Raw genomic sequence first — 11,049 nt, 5'->3', positions numbered from 1 at the left:
CAGTCAGCTCTGTTAGCCCTGATTCCAAATTGAACTCTTAGAGAAATATTTGGTTAGACCTGTGCTTTCAAAATAAAGCAAATGCACTTAAGAAAATCAAAATAACTTACAGACAATGGTTTTACAGAACCATGTGGATTAAATGGATTTAACTGTAATTTTAGACAAAATAAGGTTAGTTTCAGGAGACTTCGCATGAGGAGTTTTAAGAAGTTAAACAAAGCACACCAATGCAATGGAATTCCATGGTGGCTGCCTGGTGGCAAAAGGAATAAGCAGCTTCCTAGCTCAGCACAGTAATCAGTGGCCATTAGGCTAAAAGAAATCAAAAGATACAGAGTTCACCTAGAGTTTTTATCAGCATTTAGTGTTTCTTGACTGAAATTACCTTATATTAGTAAAAAAAAAAAAGAAAAAAAGAAAAAAAAAGAAAGAAAGAGAAGAAAATAAAAGAAATCCAAATTTGCGTTAGGTCTTCTAGTGGCAAATCAAAGCAAGTGTTAAACAATACAGGTCAGGAAGAAATAAAACAAAAAATCTGCAAAACAAAACCGGTATCCCTTTGCCCAAATAATTCAGATTAACATACACCAGCATCGCTGGGCGATTACTCTGTTCCAGGCAGCCGCAGGTGGATCTTCATACAACGCCAGATTTCTACCACAGTTCAGTCTCAGAGTTTAACACTTCTCTAATAGCCACATAGAACAGACATTCTTCAGCTAGGAGTTTGAAGGCTCCCCAGTCGAGCCTCACAATTGCCCACCCAATCCTTTCTACCTCTGGGATGCCCATGCACCAGTAGGTAAGTCTCCTTCCTGGCCTTTTCCTCTCCTTCCTTTTTCCTTTCCGTTTCTTCTCTCACCTGAGCACCCACCACCTTCACCAGGACCGCAAGCCCTTGGTTCCTACTGAACCTGGAAACTCCTGCCTCCTCAAGTCTGACTCCTCATGAAGGGTGTGTACTAACTAGTTTCTTGTTGCTGCTGCCACAAATCACCACAAACTTTGTGGCTTAAAACAATACAAGTTTCTTCTCTCATAGTTTTTGGAGATCAGAAGTCTAAAGTGAGTCTTAGGAGGCTGAGATCAAGGAATAGGCAGAGGTGGTCCCTGCCGGAGCTCTGGGGGAACCCGCTGCCTTGCCTTTTTCAGCTTCTGGAGACTACTGCCTGCATTCCTGGGCTTGGGGCCCCTTTGCATCACTCGGAGCTCTGCTTCTCTGGCCACATCTCCTACTGACCTCTTGCATCTGTTTTACAAAGACCCTGGTGATTATATGGGGCTTTCCTACATAGCATCTCGCCAACACCAGATCGTTAATTTAGTCATATCAGCCAGTCCTTTTCACTATATGACGTGACATATCCACAGGGGATTGGGATGAGGGCATTTGTTGGGGTGATTATTCTGCCAACTACAGGCCCTCACCAAATGCTCCACTGTGTGTCTACGGCATCCTCTGTGCTGTCTGGCTCCTATGACAGCAACCATGTTACAGCATTTTCAGCTATTTGCTAAAAATTCACTCATTTGCCTGAGAAATCCCAGCCCTTGCCATCTGTGTGGTCCACTTGCTTGCCCTTGGATCTATTTCTGTTCTATGCTCTCTTCCTTAACATAGTGGGACTGGCCCCCAAACCAGGCCTGCAGCCCCCATCTGCTGGTTTTGGGTTGGGTTGGGGAAGTCAGGGGAAAGGAGAAGCTGGGACTTTCCACTGCTTCCCTCTGTGCTGGGTGGAGCTCCTGGCCCCAGCTGCGTGTTCTCTGTGGTTTCCCCTCCTGCTGGTGGTTCCATTCCTCTCCTTGTCCTCTCCATTTGTTTCTCCAGTCTCCTTGTGCTGCTAATCTCTGGGTTGCCTCCCTTTCTACTGTGTGTGCTTTCAATTCTTCTAAACACCTTTGCATTTAATTCTCCCAGTTATATTTCCCTATTAAATTATCTGATGGGGATTTTGTTTTCCTGGCTAGACCCCAACATACCCGCCATTTCAGCAGCAGTGGAGAGGTAGAGATAAAAATGGCTTAGCCTTCTTCTCTCAGAGGTTAACAGTGTGGCTGAGGACACATCAGAGCAGTGTTGTGCAAATAAGGTGATAACGATAAGGGTGAACACGATAAGGGTGACAGGTGCCCGTCAGCAGGATGCCGTGGGGGCTGCAGACAGGTTCTCCAGAGAGATGTTAAGCCTAACATCTGGTTTGGAAGGACAGAAAGAATTTCAAGGCAAAAAGGTGGGGAAAGGACATCTCAGGAGGAGAGAAGAAATCGGTAGACACTGAGGCAGGACCCTGCAGGGAGCCCTTGGGAATGAAGAGTACCAGGTGTGGCTGCGGGGCCAGGTTCACACACCCAGGAGGGGTGGGAGAGAGTGTCCTAGGGCCACTGGAACAAACTAATGTATACCAGCTGGCTTAAAACAACAGAAATCCACTCTTTTGCAGTTGTAGAAGCTGGGAGTCTCTAGAAGTCATTGAAGTCCCATATTCATGAGCTGTAGGACCATGCTCTCCCTGAAAATTCTTCCAGTGTCTGGGGGTGGCCAGTTATCTTTGGTGTCCCTGGCTTGTGGAAGCATCACCCAAATCCCTGCCTCTGTTGTCCATGGTCTGTTTCCTGTGTGTGTCTTAGTGTCCAAATTTCCCTCTTGTAAGAACACCAGTTGTTGGATTTAGGACTCCTTGGATTTAGGACACCTCTCTCCCACAGAAAAACTCCCTCCCTACATCTTCACCTAGCCAATGCTTACTTGTCTCATGCTAAAAAAGCAGTAAGCAGAGAAAGACAGTGAAGAGCTGAATATTGCAATTATCTTTCTATGATTATCTATTCGCCCACCCTCCAATTCTCTCCCCTTAGGACAGACTCCACCCAAATCGAGTCTGACCTCATCTTGATTACATCTGCAAAGACCCTATTTCCAGTTAGATGAGAAGTGATGTTTGCAGGTACCGGGGTTAGGACGTGGACATATGTTTGATGGGGTCATAATTCTTCTGATAATAGGCTGGTTTACGAAGAGCCCCAAATGTCATGTTCAGACACGTGTTTGGTGCTTGGCTGTTATGTTAGCTGGGGAATGACATGAGGAGCATCTCCTCTACTGTTACACCGTCATGAGCATTTAAACCACCCCAATCTCCTTTATTAACAAGAACAAAAACAAAACAGCAACTTTCCCAACCCCATGAGTCCCTCTGACTCTCTTCCTTTTAGAAACCAACTTGTCTACCCTTGCTGTCCCCACTCTATACCTTGCATCTATTCCACCACTCACTGAAATCTACATTCTGTTCCCATTACTCTCATCTGCTCCCTCTGCTATCAGCCACCATCTTTCCTTCTACCTGCAGAAGATGCTTCACTCTGCCAAATAGTGTCGCTTAGCTGCCACACCCCTATCTGCAACTCAACTTCTCTGAAACCCAGTTATTCACTTCTCCATTTTTGAGTCCTCTGTGAGAGCAACGAATAGCCTTACTACTGCCCTAGCTCCCAAACCAGAGCTCTAAAGTCAACCTCAACACCTTATTCTCCCTCCTGCAATATCCCTAACTCTGCGTAATTGCACTATCTTTCACTAAAATTGCTGCAACCATCTCCTAAATGATTCCCAGGCTGTCGGTCTAGGTGCTATAAAATGCTTATAGCAGCCACAGAGCTCTTTCATGAATGGGAATCTAGTCATATGGCTCTCCTGCTTGAAACCTCTCCTTGCCTCCAATTGCCTCCAGCACAGACTGGCTTCTCATGCTGCTGACTTGGCCCTGCAAGGCTGGATCCAGCTTGTTTCTATTCCTATCATGCAACATATATATTGCCTTACATGCACTATCTCAAGTACTATACTACACACATTTCCGACCCCTAACGATGCTGCTTCTTGTCCCGCAAAGTTTTCATCCAACAGAAAAACTCCCTCCCTACCTCTTCACCTAGCCAATGCTTACTTGTCTCATGCTAAGGAAGCATGAAGCATGAAACAGAGAAAGCAAGTGAAAAGCTGAATATTGAAATTATCTTTCTATAATTATCTACCCCCCCATCCTCCAATTCTCTCCACTTAGGACAGAATCCAGGTGTCCCCTCTCTTGACACCTCAGAATGCAGGAGTGCAGGGCCAGCAGATAGCCCCCAACACTGAGCACTAGGAGAGGCCAGGCAATTCCCTAAATGAGGGGAACATGTCAAATACTCATCAGTTCCCAAATGGACAGGGTAGAATTGGCAGTTAAAAAAGCTCTTTGATTTCCAAGCCAAGAAGATATATTTTACATAAATGACAGGAAATTTGTGCTCCTTTACATCAAAGCCCTGTGCAGTGCAGCATGGACTTGACCATCTGTGGGGGGATTGACTAACAGAAGCCACTTCTAAAAGCAAATCCCAGTGAAATTTGCCAATTTGTATTTTGGGAGATATCAAAAATGTCAATGCCGAAAAGGGTCTTAGCTATCACCTAGGTTCAACTACTTTGCCCTCTATAGGTAAGAGCATGTGGATTCAGAGAGATCAGATGACTCACTTAAGGTGATTTAACTTAAGTGAGCAGGCAATGAGCAGACGCAGGCAGTGAGTGTCCCAAGCCCCATGCCAGTGTTCCTTTTATAGACACTTTCTATCATTTCTGATGATACTTTCCATTCCCATTATAGTGAAGAGAAAAGGTCAAAGGAGATTTAGAGTCTAATCTTGTTGAACTGCTTACCAGCTTTGTGATCCCAGGGAAGCCACTTGTTTAAGCCCAGACTTTCTATCTCTACCATGAAGATATGGTTTGGCTGTGTCCCCACCCAAATCTCATATTGGAGTGTAGTTCCCATAATTCCCATGTGTTGTGGAAGGGATCCAATAGGAGGTAATTGCATCATGGGACCGGGTCTTTCCCATGCTGTTCTCATGATAGTAAATAAGTCTCACAAGATCTGATGGTTTTATAAAAGGGTTCCCTGCACATGTGCTCTTGGCTGCCACCATGTAAGACCTGACTTTGCTCCTCCTTGCCTTCCACCATGATTGTGAGGCCCATGATTGTGAGGCCTCCCAAGCCATTAAACCTCTTTCCTTTACAAATTACCCAGTCTTGCGTATGTCTTTATTAGTAGCCTGAGAACAGGCTAATACAGTTAACTGGTGCTAGGAGTAGGGTGCTTCTGTAAAGATATGCAAAAATGTGGAAGCAACTTTGGGACTGAGTAACAGGCAGATACTGGAACAGTTTGGAGGACTCAGAAGAAGGCAGGAAAATGTGGAAAATTTGGAACTTCCTAGAGACTTGGAGGGCTCAGAAGGTAGAAAGATGTGGGAAAGTTTGGAACTTCCTAGAGACTTGCTGAATAGCTTTGACCAAAATGCTGATAGTGATGTCGACAATAAAGTCTAGTCTGAGGTGGTCTCAGATGGAGAGGAGGAACTTGTTGGAAACTGGAGTAAAGGTCATGTTTGCTATGCAAACCAACTGGTGGCATTTTGCCTCTGCCTTAGAGATCTGTGGAACTTTGAACTTTGAACTTGAGAGAGATGATTTAGGGTATCTGGGGAAGAACTTTCTAAATGTCAAAGAATTCAATAGGAAGCAGAGGATAAAGGTTTGGAAAATTTTCAGCCTGATGATGTGATAGAAAAGCAAACCCCATTTTCTGGGGAGAAATTCAAACCAGTCATAGAAATTTGCATAAGTAAGAAGAAGTCAAATGTTAATCACCAAGATAAGGAAGAAAATGTTCCCAGGACATGTCAGAGACCTTCATGGCAGCCCCTTCCATCACAGTCCTGGAGGCCTAGGAGGGAAAAATGGTTTCCTGGCAGGGCCCAGGTGCCCCTGCTATGTGCAGTCTAGGGTCTTGGTGCCCTGTATACAAGCTGCTCCAGCCATGGCTAAAAGGGGACAAGATACAGCTTAGGCTGTGGTTTCGGAGGGTGAAAGCTCCAACTCTCAGTAGCTTCCATGTTGTGCTGAGCCTGTAGGTGCACAGAAGCCAAGAATTGAGGTTTGGGAACCTCCACCTAGATTTCAGAGAATGTATGGGAATGCCTGGTTGCCCAGGCAAAAGTTTGCTGCAGGGGTGGAGCCCTTATCGGAACCTCTGCTAGGGCAATGCAGAAGGGAAATGTGGGATCAGAGCCCCCACACAGAGTCCCTACAAGGGCATTGCCTAATGAAGCTGTGAGAAGATGGCCACTGTCCTCCAGACCCCAGAATGTTAGATCTGAGCATGGACAGCGTGTACCATATACCTAGAAAAGTCATAGACACTCAGTGCTAGCCCATGAAACAGCCATCTGGGGGGCTGTACCCTTCAAAGCCACAGGGATGGAGCTGCCCAAGACCTTGGGAGCTCACCTCTTGCATCAGCATGACCTGGATGTGAGACATGGAGTCTAAAGAGATCATTTTGGAACTTTAAGATTTGACTGCCCTGCTGGATTTTGGACTTGCATAGGGCCTGTAGCCCTTTTGTTTTGGACAATTTCTCCCATTTGGAATGGGTGTATTTATTAAATGTCTGTATCCCCATTGTATCTAAGAAGTAACTAACTTGCTTTTGATTTTACAGGCTCATAGGCAGAAGGAACTTGCCTAGTCTCAGATGACACTTTGGACTATGGACTTTCAAGTTAATGTTGGAATTAGTTAAGACTTTGGGAGACTGTTGGGAAGGCATGATTGGTTTTGAAATGTGAAAACATGAGATTTGGGATGGGCCAGGGGAAGAATGACATGGTTTGACTGTCTCCCTACCCAAATCTCATCTTGAATTGTAGCTCCCATAATTCCTATGTGTCATGGGAGGGACCCAGTGGGAGGGAATTGAATCATGGGACCAGGTCTTTCCCATGCTGTTCTCATAATAGTAGATAAGTCTCATGAGATATGATGGTTTTATAAAGGGGAGTTCCCCTGCACACATGCTCTTGCCTGCCACCATGTAAGACATGACATTGCTCCTCCTTGCCTTCCACCATGATTGTGAGGCCTCCTGAGCCATGTGGAACTGTGAGTCCCTTAAACCTCTTTCCTTTATAAATTACCCAGTCTTGGGTATGTCTTTATTAGTAGCGTGAGAAGACTAATACACATGGGGTGTCATCCAACCTGTTTTTGTCTTTGTCTTATAGCAGAATTTAATATTCTCAGATAATACAGCAAATGCACATTATGCTTTTTCTAAATAGTTCTTTAGTTAGCAGAAAATTTGCAGTGCAAATTAAGAAGCAGTTAGAACAACAGTGATACTCTGCTTAAGAATCTGGTGGGATGCTGCTAAAGCAGCACTTACTGGTACATTTATAGCCTTAAATGGTTTTATTTAATTTGAACAAATAAAATTATATTTAATATTTAGTCTTACTAAATAATAGACTTATATAATAAGTACTTAAATATTTAAAGAAGACAAGTAAATTAGTTAAGCGTTCAATTCAAAAACCTAGGTTAAAAAAAACAGTAGAAAGGAGATGACTTGGATTAAGAATAGTTAACAGAAAGGCTGAGGTGGTTTTAATTACTGGGAAGCTCAACAGCATCAGTGGGGTACTGACTTAAGTAAGAAAATAAATGCAGTCTGAGGCTTAATATAAAAATATAAATAAAACGCTTTATGCCAAAGATGGTGATGGCTACAGAATATTCTGCATTACTCAGTTCAGCTCCAGGGCTTTAAAAGATTGGAATGAGAAGAATGGTGAATCAATTATTCAGGAATTACTATGGAAACTGAATGTCTAACCCAGGAAAAAGAAGCCTATGGAAGGATCTACAAAAGGATGGGTGAGACTCAGTTTATTTGATAATTTAGGGATAAACGTAATGTACTTGTTCGGAAGTTATAAAAAGTCAGATTTCAAGTCGTTATAAGTAAAAGACATCCATCTAACAACTGGGAGTGTTCAAATGCAGCAGGGTGCCCTGTGGAGTTGCATCCTCTTGGTTCTTTCCAGAAAGAGTTCAAGACACGGTGGGATTATCTGTGAGTAATGGAGAGAAACTAAATGAGAGATTCCTTCCCTTGTAGGAGACTCTGGATCCTAAGAGTCTATTGATCCAGAATAATAATATGATACTGTGTAGTCAATTGTAGTATTTAAGAGCTGCTTTCTACCAACAAAACTCTATTATGTATAAATTTTAGACAAATGTGATCTCGTAATCATGTTCCCGGGGCAGTGAGAGCCACTCCAGATTACTTTCTTCCTAGCACTCATTATGATTAGCAGCTATCTTATTTATTATTTGCTTATCTGCTGCTTATATTATTATATACCATTTTCTTATCTGCATATTGCCCTTGTTCTCCTTCCTGAGAACAGAGACCACTTTTTCTGAGATCTCTGCCTACTTGGTACCTAGTAATGGACTGGCACATAGTCGATGCTTGGTACATATTTGTTTAAAGAATGAGTCTAGAGTTCCCAACTTTCTAAATCATCAATATGTCTGGTTCAAGAGATACATAAACTCTTGAAATTTGCATCTAAATTGGGTCTGTTGGGGGAGAAAGTCTATAGTTTCTATCAGATGTTTAAATGGCCCCCAGATCCAAGTAGGGCTGAGACCATGAGTTCAGTAAGGGCAGGAAGAAACAAACAGGAGTTTATATTTTTTCCGCTAGAACATTGTGGAAAATTTAGATCTAGTGCAAAGTTCAACATTGAAGCTGAGCTTCAGTGTACTTGCTCTGTTGGAAACATCTTCATGTGACCTTTCTAGAAGTTGACAATTTGTATAGGATGTAAATCTGATGATTCAGCTTTAATCACAACGCTTGACTCAACAAATTCCCTCTCCTACCCTATTAGATAATAGATTTATTCTAGACTTTTTTTTCAGTTTTGAGGAGTATTTGTATTTCTTAATACCATGAAAAAAATTTCAGAGATCCCTAAAACACCTTTCTCTCTCTTTTTTAAAGCACCCACTGGCTTTAGCACAGTGCAGACTCCTGGGGTGGAATTACTGCTCAGAGAAGCACTCGCAAAAACACAAAAATATACATGCTGGTGCACACATACACACACACATACTGGTGCACACACACAAAGACTCACTGTATACCAAAGGGGGAAAGAAAGTGAGTTTGGACAGTTTAGATGGATAATCTACATCATTTTACTGGATCATTTTTATTCCTGTATGAGTAATTTATAATTATCTCATTATGGTAGAGACTGTGGCAAGCTCCATTCTGTTAGGAGTTACATATACACTTAAAATTAATCCCACTGGCAGCTATGATTGGAATATAAAAATAAAAGTTGATAAGAAATCGTAAAATAGTCTGGGCCTTGGCCTCTTTCTGTCTTTAGATGAGTGACTCTTGCTTCTGCAGGTCTCCCATTCTCTGTCTTCCTTCGTATCCATTATTTGCATTCTCATAAAAATCACAGAATATTACAATCAAACCCCAGATGGCGATGGCAGCCCTGAAACTCCAGCTTCTTTATTCCCATCACCTGTGTCCTTCTTACAGGGCTAGTGGGCTCTTTGACAGATGACAATAAAATTGGTCAGGCATGGATCACCGTTCTTCCAGCCCTGTCCAGCCCTCTCCAGCCCTGAAATGCAAGTAGAAGATGTCCCACTTGAGAATCTTCTGCATGACCCCACGTGCAGGAAAGAAAGTGTCGGCCCTACCTGTGAACGCAGGTGAGGGAAACCCTTTTATTATCCAACGTGATGCTCATTCAAGAAGGGGTAAGAAGGCTCTAAATGAGAAAATATAGCCTCAAAATATTCTTTCCGTTTTGTCCTTTGACCTGGAGCTAGAAAATAAATCAGAGAGACTTTTTTTTCTTTATTGAGGAGGCAGAGATGAAATGGAGGGAATACACCTAGTTACTACTTCTGACTTCCAGAGATTCTTTTCAACTGGAGAGAAGAAGGAAATCTGTCTAAACCAAGAACTAATACTATGAATTTGTAGGGTAATTGCATGTTCATAGACCTTGTCCCCTGGAGCATGTGTTAATCTCTTTATACGTGGAGCATCTGGGATTTTCAGTAATTAAAAGAAAGCTTGGAGCCAGATATTTCCTTAAGGAGCCCGGAGAGATTTAGGCTCCAGGTTCTGTGGAACCCCTGGCACTCAATGACATTTCCAGTACATTGGTTTAAATTGGGCATTGTAGATGTATTTGGTGGTGAGTACTGGCAACTCAAGTGCAATAGGGATACCTAAATGCAGGCAGGACAGAGGTTCGTTTGTGGGTGTCAGGCACTCACACCCCAGCTGGAAGTGTGTTTCTTGCAGTTATTTGTGCCAGCAGCCAGTGGCTGTGGAATTGGCATGTGTCCTGCACCGTCACTTGCTTTGGGCCTGGTCACTTCCTCCACAGCTGTCCTTTCCCCTGCCTCTGCCTGGGTCCTTCTCTACGAGATCTACGTTGCATTCCCTGGCTTCACGCGGGATGCCACCCAACCCGTGCCTGAAGCTGCTCCTCCTTGATTTTGTGATCAAGCAGGCTATATTTCTTGTTGCTTTCCTTTTTCTCCACTTGGCCCAGCTTTTGTATTTTCCCATCACCTCTGTGAATGAAATTTGTGGAGTCGTGATTTCCCAGGGGAAACAACATTCCCCCCCACCCCAACTCCCTAGCACCACATTTGAAAGGGATTTTGTTTTCCCCCAGCTACAATCCATAGAATTTCTGTATTTGGACTTGACTTTTATAGCCCGTCTCTCTGCAGCCGTTCAAAGCTTCCTGGTATAAAGGGGCAACAAGTGCTGGCCACCTGAGTGCTCACTGAGCTCAGGACCACTTGTATAAAGGGCATCAATACCGACCAGCAAAACAGCCCATTGTGTGTGCAGGGCTGCCCTGAGATGATTCCACCCTTGAGTGATGAGCAGGGCTCAGCTGCTCCCAGCTTGAGGTAGCACCCAAATTCATGATCATCCCGAGGGCTGCTCTTTGGATCCCACACCACGCCGTGCCATGTAATTGCAGAGTTCAGGTAGATGCAAACACCCTCAGAAGCCATTGCTGCAGTCCATGTTAATTACTCTTCTTCTCCTAGGAATTCAGCAGAGCCAGGCTCCAGGGGTAAGA

Source organism: Chlorocebus sabaeus, chromosome 2 (assembly GCF_047675955.1).
Source record: "Chlorocebus sabaeus isolate Y175 chromosome 2, mChlSab1.0.hap1, whole genome shotgun sequence".
Classification (NCBI taxonomy): domain Eukaryota; kingdom Metazoa; phylum Chordata; class Mammalia; order Primates; family Cercopithecidae; genus Chlorocebus; species Chlorocebus sabaeus.
Note: the sequence above shows the minus strand (reverse complement) of the source record.